Source organism: Saimiri boliviensis, chromosome 8 (assembly GCF_048565385.1).
Source record: "Saimiri boliviensis isolate mSaiBol1 chromosome 8, mSaiBol1.pri, whole genome shotgun sequence".
NCBI lineage: Eukaryota > Metazoa > Chordata > Mammalia > Primates > Cebidae > Saimiri > Saimiri boliviensis.
This window is the reverse complement of record NC_133456.1, coordinates 32,196,386-32,214,065: the sequence shown is the minus strand read 5'-3', so window position 1 is coordinate 32,214,065 and position 17,680 is coordinate 32,196,386. Positions and strand designations below refer to the sequence as shown.

The window sequence follows — 17,680 nt, the reverse complement described above, 5'->3', positions numbered from 1 at the left end:
GACTCTCACTGTTTTATTCCTTTCTTTTTACCATGCTGCCTTTTGATTCTTAGGTCTTTCAATTATTGCACCTCATTTATGAGAAGTGTTTTATGACTGCTACTTTGTGAGAAGTTAAGTACTGAAGTAAAATTGAAATAAGCTGCCAATTCTGCTCATTAAATGTGGTGGGAGGTTTAAATGACACTGCCTGCTTTATGTCTGATCTTTATTATCACCAGCAGTCTCACAGTCACTGATCAACCCTGGCCCATGCACACAGCATCATGGAGGATACGACCCAGATGTGCCATAGATAGTGCCTCAACTCTTTTAAAGAGGGAGAAGCGTGGAAGTAGGCTCCCGAGGTGGGGACTGATGCCCAGGGACCCCTTTCCCCCATGCACAGTGAGACCTCTTGCCCTTCCAGCACCCTTACTGGTGTCCCTGACACCTCATCTCCCAGTTCATCTTCATCTCCTGTATGGTTTGCCATCTTGGCCCCCACTCCAGCCCCCACCCTGCCCTTTTGGCCTGGCTCCTTCGCAGGGTTCCTGTCAGACCAGACACTTGCGTGACTGCTGGTGCCTTTGGCTGGGCTCCCTCATCCCTGAAGTCTTTCTTCCTGGCTTCAGACCCTCACCGGGAACCCAGATACTGCTTCTGGAAACATCCAAACAGTAGCTCGCAGCTCCCTCGTGAGATGCTCTTGACAAAGGCCAAATTTCCCTGTGATTAGGGAGCTCTAGCCTTGGGGCTTTGTGGTCCCCTTGAAGTCAAACCTCCTGGGCCCATCGTCAGGTAGAGTGACCCTTATAACTTATCATGCAGATTGGGGCACCTTAACAACAATGGGCCACATTTATTGCAGGCTGACTCTGCACCAAGCACTTTACAAGCGTGCATTACTCATTTAATTCTTAGAATAATCATCTATGTGTCATGTTGCCCTTATTTTATAAAGAAAGAAACTGAGGCCCAGAGAGCTTAAGTAATTTGCTTGAGATCACATCATTAAGTGGTAGGCCATAGTCTGACTTTAAAGCCTTTGCTCTTTTTGTTTGTTTGTTTTTGAGACTGAGTGTTGCTCTCGTTGCCCAGGCTGGAGTGCAATGGCACCATCTTGGTTCACTGCAACGTCTGCCTCCTGGGTTCAAGCAATTCTCCTGCCTCAGCCTCCCGGGTTCAAGCAATTCTCCTGCCTCAGCCTCCCAAGTAACTGGGGTTATGGGGATGTACTACCATGTCCAAGCCTTTGCTTTTCAATCCTCCTTTTGGGTCCTGACCAGTAAGATAAAGGAATCAATAGAAATGAAATCTTCAGTGGGGAGACAATGGAGGTAGTCTCCAAATTAAAAATGAGTTATGCTTTAGAAGAACATTCGTGTGATGATTGCTTGAAATTTGAAATTCATTTTCCCATGGAAAAAAAAAAAGATCTAAAGTGGTGGTTAGGCTCCAAGCCCAGCCAACAAAAGTCTATGCAGACTATAATTTCACTGTGGCCTACTCCTCTAGATAATACTGAACTGACATGGGAAGCAGAAGCCATAGATTTCTGTCATAGCTCCTTCACTTACTGGCTGTGTGACTTGAGACAAATTATTTAATCTCTCTGAGCCTCAGTCTTATCAAAATTGAGATAATGTCTAGCTTCTAAAAAGTGCAAGAATCACAGGAAATGTACATAGTCTTTTAAAAAATAGTATTTATCAGACTGTAGAAACTGACCACCATTTATGACATTGCCAGGACGAAAACCAAGTTTTGAAGAACCTTAACCCCGGTCCTCAAAGTGGAGACATAAATTCCTGTGGGACCGGTGGGGTAGCGGGAGGATGAATGACCAGGCCAGGGCAGACCAGGGACCTCTGTGGAAAATGTGTTCTCCTTGGGGAAGCCAGTGGTGCTGTGAGAAACATAAGAGGACAATAGTATCAGGGAGGAGAACACAGGCTTCCACAGGGATCTGGGGCCCAGTTAGGTGAAGAGGAGTATGTGGCAGCCACACTGCAGTGGGGGTCTGCACTCTGAGGAGCAGGGCATTGGTCTGTGGCTGGAGGGTAAGATAGCCTTGGGGGCAGTGTCTCCACAGCTGTCAGAGCTGTTCTTGGGGTTAAAAGAGCAGCAGACATTTGTACGTAGGGATTGTCCATGAATCATGAAGGCATCCACTCTGCAAATGGGCATCAAGAGCTGCCTGAATACACAAGAACTCTAGATCCTGAGTTAATTGAGTTTTAAAAGTGGTTCTGGCCCAGTGCCGTGGCTCATGCCTATAATCCTAGCGCTTTGGGAGGCCAAGGTGGAGGGATCACTTGGGGTCAGGAGTTCAAGACCAGCCTGGCCAACATGATAAAACCCCCTCTCTAGTAAAAATACAAAAAAATTAGGCAGATGTGGTGGTGGGTGCCTATAATCCCAGCTGCTCAGGAGGCTGTGGCAGGAGAATCACTTGATCCTGGGAGGCAAAGGTAGCAGTGAGCCAAGATCACGCCATTGCACTCTACCCTCAGCAACAAGAGTGAAACTCCGTCTCAAAAAAACAAAACAAAAAAAAAAAAACTGGTTCTGAGTAAGGAGTCTGCAGGAGATTCATTTAACTATACAAAAGGTTTTATTTCATTTGAAATGGCTCTTGACTTCCTTAAATAGTTATCACCTTATTTTTTAAATTCTTAAAATTTCTTATAAGTCCCATATTAGACTTTTCTCTACACATAAGCAATTTACATCAGCCAGTTGCTAGATGGGCCGTAGGGTTGATCTACGCTGACCATGTCAGCAGGGAAGTGCCAGGATGCAGCAGTGGGAGAGGGACATCTGCATGCCCAAAATAAGGGGATGCGTCATCAGCATAAAACTTAAAAATGACAATAAAACAAACTAAGAGTGGGTCTTAATCACCAAGAACTGCTAATTCTAATATTGACAATGATAAAATATTCCTCCCCACAAAATCTTCTGTTGGTCTAAGTTCTAAACAAATGCTGCATTTACTGCTGTTTTTCTAAATTTTATTGTGATGTAATTAACATACCACACAACTCATCTATTTAAAGTATACAAGTTGTTTTTAGTATAATCACAGAACTGTACAACAATGACCACAATCAATCTTAGAATGTTTTCATCACCCTAAAAAGAAACCTCATACCCATTAATAGCCACTTCCCATTCCCCCACCTTCCCACCTATTCCCCCGGCCCTAAGAAACCACAAATCTACTTTCTATCTTTATAGATTTGTCTGTGCTGGACACTTCATATGAATGGACTCATACAATATCTGGCTTTTTGTTTCTGGCTTCTTAACAGTGTTTTCAAGGGCCATCCGTGTTAAAGCATGTGTTGGTACGTAAGTCCTTTTCACTGCCTAATAATATTCTATTCTGTGGATATACCACAGTTTATCCATTCATCAGTTGATGGACATTTGTGTTGTTTCCCCTTTTTGGCTGTTGTGAATAATGGTGCTGTGAACATTTGGGTACAAACTTGCATGCAGATGTATGTTTTTATTCATTTAAGGTCTATATATGTCTAGGACTGGAATTACAGGATCGTAGGGTAACACTGTGACACTGTATTGACATTTTGAGCGACTATGAGTTTTAATAATATGTATGCAAATATATTTGGTATACTAGTACACTTTTATTATTTATCCTTTAATAAACATGGATTAGTAGATTTTCATTCCTTGTCCTTTAATAAATATTTTTTCAATATGGATTTTACTTGGAGAACTCCTACTTATAGTGACATCCATGACCAGGTAACACAAGGGTGTTACAAGGATGTTACTCTTAATTGAGTCCCAAGCCATGTTCACATAACACATGGACTCAATTAAATGTTCATTTAACAATTAGGTCATACTGATTTAAGTAGTTTGACCTTGCTTCAGGTGCAGTGTGTGTTTCTAGCTCCTGCGGTACTGTGTATTCCTGCATTCAGTCGATGTGAAATAAAAATAGCACCGTAAATACAGAGAGAATCAGAACTTAAGTCATTATATGACCACTTGAGGATTTTTTGTTTTGTTTTGTTTTTCACTTGAGGTTTTTGTGTCTTAAAACAGTGACATAGGGTGCAGTCTTCAAAATATGATATTTTTGTTTTGTAATTACAAATTTTAGTTCATACGTGAAATATTTTACTGAATTTGAATATCTTTAAAGTAGAATTCTATTTTTTATTGAAGCTCAGAATTCAAAGCTAAAAATAGAATTTTATTCAAGTTAAACTTGAAAAGAATTTTATTTTTAAAACTAAAAAAATCAGAAAATACCAGGGATTGCTGTTATTGCATTATACACTTATTACTGAGCATAAATCCATTCTGTAGAGGAGAGTAGCATTAAAAATCACTTGTTCCAGATGTCAGATATGCTAGGCCTGCCACTGTGTATGAACTTGTACAAGATGACCAAGTTATTTAGGAAATATTTCTTGCATTGAGTAAGCTTAAATTGACAGAAGAAAATGGAAACAGATTGGCAGTGTTGAAGGAATTCCTGACTAAGTTATATGTTTAGGGAGCAGTTCAGAGTTATGAATTACTTGGGTATATCAAGACTGAATAAGAAGCGGAAATGTGGGGAATTTGTATAAGAGGGTAAACCTGGGCCTGCATCTGGAGTAGGAGGCAATTTGAGATTCTCAAACAAGATAGCAACTTTGGTGGGGGAGAGCTTGAGTTTCATCATTTTGGCAGCAACACACAGCATGAGTGGGAACAACAGAAGACCCTAGTGAAAGGCGAGTCATAAGGTTGGTATGGAATTTCAGGCATTAGCTAATGACATTTTCCTTGGGGATAGCAGTTACGGGAATGGAGAAGGGACAAATCAAAGAGGTCTTATAAACAACACTGTGAAGATGTCTATTTTCCCCTAAGTTGACCATAAGTTTAATGCAATTCTTATCTAAATCCCAGCAAGGTTTTTTTTTTTTTTTTTTTTTTTTTTTTTTTTTTTTTTTTTTTTTTTGAGACAGAGTTTCGCTCTTGTTACCCAGGCTGGAGTGCAATGGCGCGATCTTGGCTCACCGCAACCTCCGCCTCCTGGGTTCAAGCAATTCTCCTGCCTCCGCCTCCTGAGTAGCTAGGATTACAGGCACATGCCACCATGCCCAGCTAATTTTTTGTATTTTTAGTAGAGACGGGGTTTCACCATGTTGACCAGGATGGTCTCGATCTCTTGACCTCGTTATCCACCCGCCTCGGCCTCCCAAAGTGCTGGGATTACAGGCTTGAGCCACCGCGCCCGGCTAGCAAGGTTTTTTTCTGTAGATATCAATAAGCTTATTCTAGGATGTATATGGAAAGGCCGTAAAATAGCTGGAACAATCTTGAAAGAGAAAGATAAAGTGGGAAGAATCACTCTACACTGTATTAAGGCCTCGTATATAACTATAGTATAAAGGTGGTGTCCTATTAGCAGATGGACACATAGATCAATGTAACAGAATAGAGAATACCCCCCTCCATAATCCCCAACTGACTGACCCCACCCAAGTACAGCCAACCAACTTTTAACAAAGTTGCAGAAGTGAGGCAATGGATGAAGAAGAGCATTTCCAAAAAACAGTGCTGGAGCAACCAGAGATTCCTAGACCAAAAAAGAAAATGAACCTTAATGTAGACTTTATACCTTATGTAAAAGTTAGCTCAAAAGAGATCACAGACTTAAATATAAAATGCAAAACTATAAAACTCTTAGAAAAAAAATTAGAAAAATCCTTGGAATATAAGGCCAGGCAAAGAGTTCTTACACTTGACACCAAAAGCATAACCTACAATGGGAAAAACTGATAAATTGGACCTCATCAACGTTATAAACGCACTCTGCAAAAGACTTTGTTAAGAAGTGAAGCAATAAGATAGCGAGAGGAAGAAAATATGTGCAGACTGCACATCCAACAAAGAACTAGTATGTGGAATATATTAAAAAACGTTCAAACCTCAGCAGTAAAAAACAAATAACCCAATTAGAAAATATACAAGAGACATGGCTAGCCATGTGCAGAAAGCAGAAACAGGACCCCTTCCTGACACCTTACACCAAAATTAACTCCAGATGGATCAAAGACTTAAACATCAGACCTAACACCATAAAATCCCTAGAAGAAAATCTAGGCAAAACCATTCAGAACATAGGTGTAGGCAAGGACTTCATGACCAAAACGCCAAAAGCAATGGCAACAAAAGCCAAAATAGACAAATGGGACCTAATCAAACTCCACAGCTTCTGCACGGCAAAAGAAACAGTCAGTAGAGTGAATCAGCAACCAACAGAAAGGGAAAAAAATTTTGCAGTCTACCCATCTGACAAGGGGCTGATATCCAGAATTTACAAAGAACTAAAGCAGATCTACAAGAAAAAAACAAACAAGCCCATTCAAAAATGGGCGAAGGATATGAACAGATACTTTACAAAAGAAGACATACAGGAGGCCAACAAACATATGAAAAAATGCTCATCATCACTGGTCATCAGAGAAATGCAAATCAAAACCACATTGAGATATCATCTCACACCAGTTAGAATGGCGATCATTAAAAAAATCTGGAAACAACAGATGCTGGAGAGGATGTGGAGAAATAGGAACACTTTTACACTGTTGGTGGGAATGTAAATTAATTCAACCATTGTGGAAGACAGTGTGGCGATTCCTCAAGGACCTAAAAATAGAAATCCCATTTGACCCAGCAATCCCATTACTGGGTATATATTTAAAGGATTATAAATCATTCTACTACAAGGACACGTGCACACGAATGTTCATTGCAGCACTGTTTACAATAGCAAAGACCTGGAACCAACCCAAATGCCCAACGATGATAGACTGGATAGGGAAAATGTGGTACATATACACCATGGAATATTACGCAGCCATCAAAAACGATGAGTTCACGTCCTTTGTAGGGACATGGATGAACCTGGAAATCATCATTCTCAGCAAACTGACACAAGAGCAGAAAATCAAACACCGTATATTCTCACTCATAGGTGGGTGTTGAACAATGAGAACACATGGACACAGGGAGGGGAGCACTACACACTGGGTTCCGTTGGGGGGAAATGGGGGAGGGATGGGGGGTGGGGAGGTGGGAAGAGATAGCATGGGGAGAAATGACAGATACAGGTGAGGGGATGGAAGACGGCAAACCACACTGCCATGTGTGTACCTATGCAACAGTCTTGCATGTTCTTCACATGTACCCCAAAACCTAAAATGCAATTAAAAGAAAAAAATATATATATATATATATGAGACAAAGGCAGACATTGCATCAAAAAAGATATACAAATGGTAAGCATATGAAAAGACATTCATCATTGTTAGCCACTAGGGAAAGGCAAATTAAAACCACAATGAGATACAGGTCATGTGGTCATTTCTGATTTGGCTGGACCACACATTTATGGCACATATGAAGAGTCTAGTGTCTAGAAATTGATAATTTATCCAGTAAAAGAGCTTAGCTGATGCCAGTGGCTCTCTTATAGTGACTTGTTTCCTTCTTGTTTTGTCATATAAATGAAGGTTCTAATTGTATTCCCAAATCTGAAGATCCACAAAGGTCTCCAGAGGTAGCTCTCCAAAATGTCACATCTAAGTCTAGCAAGATTTAGTGACCAATTACATATAGGAGTTACTCAAGTGTTTATGAAAATTAGCACCCTTTGACCTTATCAACAGTCCCAGCAGCTATGTGGGGCAAAGCCTGGGCCACTTGCCAGCTGTGTGATGTGACAAGACACATATTTCTTTGAGATTCAGTTTCCTCCTCTTAAAATGAGAATGGCAGTTCTTTCCTTACAAGGTCTTGTGAGGATTAGATCAAACACCATACGTATGAGGTACCTAGCCTAGTGCTCAGTGTGGTTGTGGGTGCTGTTTCTGTACCCAAGCCAATGCTGTAGTCTCCAGGAAGGATTGAAGTGAGTCTCTTACTGGAGTGCTTTAATTTTGTTGACCATGTGGCTAAGAATGTCTGAAAAAGATCCCAAATTTATTATTCTGCCTTGCTCTTCTCTTACATATGGTAATGCTTGTCTGAATACATATGTTGTTTTTTTCAAAACACAAGATCACTTTAGCTATACCCAACTTCTTCCCATGGTCATTCAGCTGGCAAAGGAGCTGAGCAAATGTCCGCATGAGCTTTCCTTCAGTGTGTGTATTAGCATGGGAAATATCATGGGATTTCTTTCTCTCACCTGGCAGAGCCTATACAGAGAAGGTACCCATAAACATTTGCTGAATGAAAAAAATGAGTCTTGATGCTATAGAGGAACATAATACATAATACATTGGGAGTGAGGAATCCACATACATTCTCTTCACCAGGAAGATATTTGGGGACAAGGACAGGCAGGGCACATAGTTTAGATGTTAGATGGTCATAAAGGGGTGGGGAGGAAAGGGTGCATCTAACTGTGGAAGCCTGGAAAAGCCGCAGTAAGGACATGACATTCATGGTTGTCTTAAACTGGTGTTGCTGTTGCCGATGGTAATGATAATAGCAAACTGGTATGTAACACTTTTACTTCAGGCACTGTTCTAAGTGCTTTCCACAGGTTAGCTCATTTAATCTGCTCAGCAACTGTGTGGGAGAGTTACTATTATTCCCCTAATTTGACAGATGGGGAAGCTAAGGCACCAGGAGGGTAAGAAATTTGCTCAAGGTCACACAGATTGTAAGAAGAACATCTCTCCCATATTAGCATTATGAACTCTTGAAGTATGGTTCTAGGGAAGCCAAGGGAGTTCCATCTGCTGTGAGAACAGTATGACTCCTATCTTAACATATACCTATAAACATGGGTAGTTGGAATTCACAGGGCTACTATACCCATGTTGCACACTTTAAGTGATCATAGTAACTTGCAGTGAAAAATTCATCACTGATGTTATGTAACAACCAAAAATCTGTGTGTAAGACATTCCTGCTACCTCTCAGGGGTCTCCCAAACATCCTCTCACTTTTCTTTTCTTTCTTTTTTTTTTTTAATATGGAGTGCTTCATGCATTTTCATGCCATCCGTTCCCAGGGGCCATGCTAATCTTCTCTGTATGGTTCCAATTTTAGTATATGTGCTGCCCAAGTGACTACGCCTCTCACTTTCCGACGTGAGACTTACAAGTTCTGGGCACTCCTAGAATGTTGATCAAAATCATAGCAGACCACAGGTCACAGCTTGCACCTAAGTTGGTCCTCACCACTTTTTTGTTAAGATCATGATTGTTTTACTTTTTCATATTCATGGCCACATTCCTCAATTAGAATCCCTCTCTGTTTCACAACCTGCTTCCTGTGGCTCTGTGTGTGTGTGTTTGTATAACAGAATGTGTGCTATGGCTGTATGAGCTTTGAAAGAGCAGTTGTAACCTAGGCCTCTCAATGCTTTTTTGTTAATGAGCCCTGCATCCTCATCCAGCTCTAGCAAAGCTTTGCTAAAAACAGACTGAGGTCATTCATGTGTAAATGGAGACACACCAAGAAAAAAATTAATACCAAATGTACATCAAGATCAAAAGAAAAAATAAATTTCTCAATGGAATACTCAGAGCTATGCAGAGACCATTGGTTACTGCTGCTTCACATAAAATTGAAAGTCAGAGCATGTTTCAGAAAGGTTCTTAAAAAGGCTGGGAGCAACCAGAGGCTGTGATTTGAGAATCCCACAAGGATGACTGCCCCTAAAACTGGCTGAATCCTGAATTACACAGGGAATATGTACGCACAAAAACTGTAATAGATGCCAAAAAAGAAAAACTAAGAGTCTCAAGGCCTATGGAACTCAGGGCCTACAACCAAAACATTTTCATTTAAAGACAAATACACACAATGTTATAGTAAAATTAGCATCCATAAACTATTTGATCACAAATTATATATATATATTTTTTTTTTGAGACAGAGTTTCGCTCTTATTACCCAGGCTGGAGTGCAATGGCGCGATCTCGGCTCACCGCAACCTCTGCCTCCTGGGTTCAGGCAATTCTCCTGCCTCAGCCTCCTCAGTAACTGGGATTATAGGCACGCACCACCATGCCCAGCTAATTTTTTTGTATTTTTAGTAGAGACGGGGTTTCACCATGTTGACCAGGTTGGTCTTGATCTCTCGACCTTGTGATCCACCCACCTCGGCCTCCCAAAGTGCTGGGATTACAGGCTTGAGCCACCGCGCCGGGCCTACAAATGATAATTTGATGAATTTTTCAAAATCAAAAATATGTAAACATGTCAGAACAAATCATTCTCCTGATTATCATTGACAGGCGAATCTACAGAAATAAATGTAGACCTTAGGTCCAACACATTCATTTGTACATTTGATCATGCATTCATCCAGGGAGTATCTATTGAGCACCTACTAGGTGCCAGGGTGAACTCTGAAAAAAAAAAGAGCAGTATAGGAGGCTGGTTAAGAGTGGGGTTGGGAGTCAGAGAGACCAGGCTTAAATACTTGCTCCACCACTTACAAACTGAATGACTGTTCAACAAGGGAGTAAACCTCCCTCAGCTCCTGATTTCTCAACTGCGAAACGAGGACTATCATATTTGCCTTGCAAGGTTCAATTGGATGAAGTAATATACGTGACAAACTTATCCCAGTGCCTGGCCCACCATAAATGTTCTGAGGAAAAGGTAGGAGCCAGGGGAGTGGTACTTTAACAATTTACACTTCCTAATCCCAGAGATACCCTGGCATCTTCCTGCTTACTTTTCTAGAAGAGTACTCCAAAGATACATTCCCCTGCCCCAGCCCATCCACATATGCATACTGTCAAAAATGTGGCTGGGGCTGGGTGCAGTGGCTCACATGGGGCACGATGGCTCGCACCTATAATCCCAGCACTTTGGGAGGCCAAGGTGTATGGACCACCTGAGGTCGGGAGTTCAAGACCAGCCTGGCCAACATGGTGAAACTCTGTCTCTACCAAAAATACAAAAAATTAGCTGGGCGTGGTGGCAGCACCTGTAATCCCAGCTACTTGGGAGGCTGAGGCAGGAGCATTGCTTGAACCTGGGAGGTAGAGGTTGCAACGAGCCGAGATCGTGCCACTGCACTCCAACCTGGGTGACAAGAGCGAAAGTCCATCTCAAACAAAAACAAAAACATGTAGCTGGCTAGTAGCCAAGGAGAAGGGCCACTAGGAGGTTCATGCAGAGGCAGGCTCAGAAGACACGGATGCTGATGGGAAGGGGAAACAGGATGAGGATATCAAGGCTGGCTTCATCCTTGCTCTCCCTTTTCTCCCTGAGTCCAGGTAGGAAACAGCTTCCCCTTATCTCTTTAGGGCGGGGAGCTCAGGGACACTCCTGGACATCTAGAAGCCTCTAACCCAATGGGCAGTCTGGCTCCCTGACACACAGACACCTGCTGCTGCCCACCCTTTCTCAGTTCCTCCTCCTGGTGGAAGAAGCTAAATCATGAGAGGTGTCCCACGAGGAGGCCTAAGGTTGGCCCTGACGGGCAAGTAGGAGTCAGGGGAAGATTTGTGGTTGTGGCCGTGTGAGTGTGATACTGAGAGGGAGCACCGCTGCTGGCTGGGGCCCACAAAGGGTGGGAAAGGAACTCAGAGACAGAGTTGTCACATTCAGCAGGTAAGAATAGCAGACCCTGGAGTAAATTTGAATTTCAGATAAACAACAAATCATGTTTTAATCTGTGTCCCATGCAATACTGGGGGTATATGGATACAAAACGTTATTCATAATTTATCTGGATATTCTGTATTTTATCTGTCAACTCTAATCAGAAAGGGAAGGAGGAGAACATCCTCTATTTTCCCTGTGTTTCCATGTGAAACTAGATAGAACACAATATCTCAACAGTCTGCCTGTTCCTCAAGTCACCCTCATAGGCTGAAGCCTGTAGCCCAGCCTCTTTGAGGAGATATTGAGTAAGAGTCCCCACTGTGCAGAGCATGGTACTGGGTGCTAGGAATACAGAGGTGTACAACAGCCCCTGACTTAAGGACCCACTCACTAATGGGGGACCAAAACCCAATGGGACAGTAATCACAATTAAAATAACAATAGCAATTATTAATATTTATTGAGAGCTTATTGGGCCACTCTTCCAAGCACTTCATAGATTATTTTATTTATGTTTTTGTTTGTTTTGTTTTTTTTTTTGAGACAGGGTCTCACTCTGTTGCCCAGGCTAGAGTACAGTGGCTTGATCATGGCTCACTGCAGCCTTGACCTCCCCCCGTCTCAGGTGATCCTCCCATCTCAGCTTCCCGAGCAGCTGAAATCACAGGATGCACCATCACCCTGGCTAATTTTGACCACCCTATGAAGTAGATTGCATTACTAACTTCAGTTTTCAAATGAGGAAACTGAACCTTGTAAGGAAGGTAACCAACCATGGTGTTTTTTACCCGAATTGAGATGTGTTTTGTTTATTTTTATTTCTAAGAGAAATTTTACTGCTGGTAGGTTTTTTAAAAAAATTTTTTAGAGATGTGTTTTTAAGTGAAAAGGAGCACAATCCATAACTACACAGAGCAGCAGGTGTCCTCTGGAGCTGCCCCAGCATACTGGGATTATGGCATTCTACTCATAGGAGGCATGCGTGGTAGAAAGTGGCAATGGGAGGCTTCAAACCCAGGCAGAATGGCTCCAGAACTCATGCCCTTAACCAGGAACAGTAAGAAAGGAGGTTGATCCACAGGCACTTCTTCTCATTGGACGCCAAGCTTCTGGGGATGGGGCCTCCTGTTTTGCTTCCCATTGTGGCCTTGGAACCTGGCACCCAGCACCCAGCACCCACTATCCAAGCATAGAGTGGGTGCCAAAAAGCACTTGATGAGCAAATGAAGCTGGGAAGCCTTTATGGAGATGGTAGGATATGAACAGAGCTTGAATAACGGAGAGGACCTAGGCAGGGACCCCTTTCTCTTCCTGGCTCTGTCCCTCCTCCCAGGTGCTTGAGGCAGGATCCGTCAGAGAAGGCTGTTCAGTGAGCTCAGCATAGGACTGCAAAGCAAATCACTGGGACATAAAAAGGTGACACCCATTCTTGAAACTAAGTCATGAAGGGCTCTGTTAGCCCTGACCCGACTCTCACATGGTGCTGACTCAGGTACTCACTGCCTGCCCTCTCCGGTCCAGATCCTATATAGATTTAGAATCTGTCACATTGCCTGCATCCTGACCGATTGACTGCCCTGTATTGGTTCCTGTAGCACTAGCAGTACTCTGTCTTCCCGGTGAGCTGACTGACCCCCAGGGAAGTCTCCCCGACTTCCATCTCCTTAACCAGCTCAGGACTGCTTTCCTCTGTGTTCCCACTAGAGGCCCTAGCCTGAGGCCACCCACTCCCAGTGGCTCTAACTGCACCCCTAGAGCCTGCTACTTCCGTCTCTTCAGTGAATTTAAGCCTACAACAATCCACTGCAAACCTACACCCTCTTTAAACAGGAATCATGAGATCTTTAAAACAATAAACAAACCCCTCCTTGCTGAGGATCAGCTAGCTACTCACCATTTAAGAAGAGAAAGCAAATTTATAGAAGGGGAGAGACAGCCTGACAGCTGGCTCTCCTCTCTCTTTAGAAATATATCATTAAACCCAGTGACTCCTGCCTGACAGCTGTAGAATGAACAAGGAAGGGCTCTGTGTGACATTTTTGTTCTACTAACAATTTGACTGCATGTAATGAACTAACTAGACTGTAAACTGAGGTGATGGGTAGTGCATTATAAGTGTAAACTTCCCAAAGTCTAGTGCAGTTTTACTTATGGAAATACAATAAACATAATTAATTTGAACTGACTGCTAAGGGTGTGTCTACGCTTAAATAGCCTAACTTACTTCTGACACAAAAGTGCTAGTTAGTCTGTGGCAAAAAGAAACCTAAGTACTTAAGCCCTAATCTTGAAAATCAGAGCAAAAGGAAATGTCAATCACTTTACAAATCATTCTGGTCCCCTTGTCTCAATTTCTTTCCAGCTGTAGGGCTTTGTTGCTGTCAAGCTGGGTGACCTTGAATAGGTCCCTAAACTTTCTGGGTTCTTAATTTCCTAGTGCTGAATCAGGCAGGTTCAATAAGATGATCTTACGGTCTCTTTCAACTCTGACATTCCAGGATTCTCGCTGACCAAAAAGTGGAGCGCAGAGATAGAGTATGGAGTGGATGCTTGGGGAAGGAGAAAATAAACATAGATCTGGGAAGAGACAAAAAGCACAGGAGACTAGAGTATACTTTGTCATCCCTTCAGAGGCTCACTCTGCCCTCACTAAGATGGTGTCATTTATCACATCCTACAGGGTGTCCAGCTGATGCCCATGCACCTGGGCCCAGCCTTTTCTTCCACTCATTCCTTCACGTATGTGCTCTGCTTTGTTCCTGGCACTGCTTAAGGCACAGGGAAATTACTGGACTATAAACTGAGGCCAAACTATAGGTTGAGTAAGACAGACAAAACTCTGCATACCATTTACAGAGCAGTCCTAGGAAGGACTTCTCTGGGCTGGGTTCTGAAGAACGCAGGAGAGAAGCATTTCCTGGGGACAATTTCTATCTTGGATAGAGAATGCAAAGGCAAAAGGTGTGTTCTGAAAAGAATTGTGGGGAATTTATGTGACTAGAGAGGATAGCATTTGGGGAGGAGTCACAAAGAACTTAGCATTCCTTGCTATAGACAAACACAATAAGATCTGTGTTTTCAAAAGCTCATTGGAGCAGCTGGCAGGCAGCTGGATTGAAGAGCCTCCTGGAGTCTTGATAACACTGGGCTCTCCCTTGTCCCTGGCCTCTTCAACTGCCCCATGAGCCTCTCCCAAATTTAACAAACTATTTAAAGAGGATCTCTCTCAGAGTTTCTCCAAGTGTAGTCCTGAGAATTTGCCGGAGAATCTCCTGGATTTTGCACTCTTCTTAAGCTCCTGGGAGGCCCTTTTGCCCACAGATATATGAGAATGTCCAGGAGAATGGTTTCTGGGCAGGCTTCACTGCTTCCATCTCCACTATTGAGAATGGTCATCTATTCAAGCCCTGAGTCTTGTGGTAAATTTTCTGTTCACAGATGCATAATCTTAAAGCATGAACACCAAAAAGAGTTCAGTGCTAATAGAAGGGGATGAGATTTGGTGTATTTTTTTTTTTTTGCTCATCTTTATTTTTAACTTGCACTACTTGGAGAATAAGAAAAATGTTAACTAAAATAAATGTAGTGAGCACTCAGTATCTGAAGCACTGAACAAGCTCATGGAAGAAATGAGTTGCCTGAAAAGGGTTACATACTGCAGGGAAGTGCTGTTGTTTTCAGCAGGAAAGAGAGGCCGGGTAACAACAGGAAGTGCTGGGAGGCCTCAGTACCCAGGCTTCCAAGCAAAGCGGTTCTGGAAACAATGGCTGCCTGTGGCTCGGGAATATTGGGCAGGAAATGAAAGGATGCTGGGGTGGGGGCTGGGGCACAGCGAGGAACTGATAAGCATTACCTGGCTGTTCTTCACATAGTCGTAGCTGACCCAAGATGAAGTCATTTTTAATAAATGCTCTCCATCTCCCATCAGTAAAACTGATTTTAGAAAAATACAAAAATGAGAAGCACCCATAGTGCCACAGGTCTGAAAACTGTTAGGAAGCTCTACAGCCTAGGAAGCCAGAGGGATTTCTCACTTTAAGGCATGTTAACATCAGTGCGGAGAGGACCTTCAGATGAACTAGGCGTCATTTAGAGCTAAGTCCCTGGAGGACTTCAGCCTCCATAAAAATAAAAATAGCCCTGGAGTTAACAGGAGTCCAGCCATACCAAAGGAGATATGTATAAAACTCCTGAGATTGAAGTTTATATTTTATTTAACAGAAATTTCCCTTCATAGGGGTGGGGCAACCTGGGGAACCATTAACAGTACAAATGAGAAACAAAAACAAAACAAACAAACAAAAAATTACCCTAATGTTTTGTCCTGAAAGACCTAGATATAAACCAGAGTTGGTAGGAGTCAGGATCTGAACACTGGCAGATAGAAGTCGAATCTGCCTTCTTAATTTCTAGCCCAGCCTCTCCTCCCAGAGTCATCCAAGAAGCTGATAGATCCTGGAAGGAGGTTAGACCTGGAAGACACATAAAGATCCAGAAATCATCTGGATCCAGAACTTGCTTCTAGAACTGATGAAAGTCTGAGGCTGGGAGTGGCTGATTTGCTGGAGGACATAACTGGTTCCTGTAGCTGTTAACCGATGGGTACCCCAGCATCTACTGCCTGGAAGATGCCTAGGGAAATTCAAAGAAGAGGAGAGTTACTCTCCTCAAAGGTCAAGAATCTCATGCCTGTAGATTAGGACGAGAACTCATGTTTCTTAATTCATTGTCCAAGTCCTTCTCTCTCATCAAGTTGTGCTTAATTGTGAAGTCTGTCTCTACCTTCTGCTACTTTCTGGTCTTCCCCATTCTTGGTCTGTGACTTGGTTTCCCTAGTGTGGAGGTTATGCTTATAAAATGTACTGGAAAGTGCATGAATTTTGGATTCAAACAGACTTGTAACTGCACCCCAGTTTGCCACTAGCTGTTTGAGTTTGGACAAGTTGTCTAACTATACAGAATCTTAGCTTCCCATCTGAAAATAGGAGTAGTAATGCATACATCTCACAGTTTTAAGAATTAAATGAAATAATGATGGTTGATTCATCCCTATAACCATCCAGGAGGTATGCAAGAAAAAAAAAAAAAAGAGGTGGCCTGGACATACACAGATAGAAAAAAATTTACCTTGTCCTTATTCTTAAGATGATCAATGTTAGTGAAGCATGCAGTTCAAAAAACAAGTTTGCTTCTTTCTCATTAATCTACTCAATTCATGACTTTCTCCCTTGGAGCTCACTCTTAGCCAAATGCGGCCTTCTCTGTATCCATTACCACTTAAGAGTCTCTACCAGTGGCACCCCACAAGTGGCAGGAAAGCTACTCATCTAGTAAATAAAATTTTGATCAGGTGATTCCACTGATGTGCGCTTTATGCAGTTACACTGAGGATTTGAATGATTTTAAATGAGTTGTTGTTGCTGGCAATGTGCTAGGGGTTGACTGAGATCTTTCTGTCCTCCATCAGAAGCCCCATGGAATGAGTGATGTCTGCCCCTACAAATCCCCTAATAAAAAGCTTTCTTTACAGACAGACAGTAGAAAGGATGAACTACATAAGTCTTTATATACAAAGTAGTTGTGTACAAAGCCCAGCAGCATCATCAATGGGACAAAATCCTTCTATATACGGTTTCTGTGTGCAAGATTAACAGGGCCAGCTCTAAGACCAAGGTCACATGGGGATGCCTTGCAGCAGGCGTCCCCAAACTACGGCCCTTGGGCCACATGCAGCCCCCTGAGGCCATTTATCTGGCCCCCTGCCACACTTCAGGAAGGGGCACCTCTTTCATTGGTGGTCAGTGAGAGGAGCACAGTATGTGGCAGCCCTCCAACGGTCCCAGGGACAGTGAACTGGCCCCCTGTGTAAAAAGTTTGGGGATGCCTGCCTTGCAGGTTTGTTTTCTATGTTCATAGCATTTGAACCTTTTTCTCTACTCAGCACCACCCTTCCTCACAGCCATACCACCCCCACCCCCAAATACACACACCCAGAGGCACCCTGTGGGAGTCCCTCCTAGGCTCGCCACTGATGACATATGGACCCAGACACTTTCACCACTCTCAACCAGCCTTTCATGTT

General features: G+C 42.7%; 1 protein-coding gene and 1 non-coding gene across 2 annotated transcripts in view; one reads left to right on the top strand and one right to left on the bottom strand.

Annotated features, from left to right (window-relative positions):
• The window catches only part of ARHGAP31 (Rho GTPase activating protein 31), a 116,452-nt gene that overhangs the window by 41,358 nt on the left and 57,414 nt on the right, over nucleotides 1–17,680 (top strand). The window lies entirely within an intron of this gene.
• Nucleotides 8,999–9,105, bottom strand: LOC120367234 (U6 spliceosomal RNA). Its single transcript, XR_005581661.1, has one exon. It is a non-coding gene; the product is annotated as a U6 spliceosomal RNA (small nuclear RNA).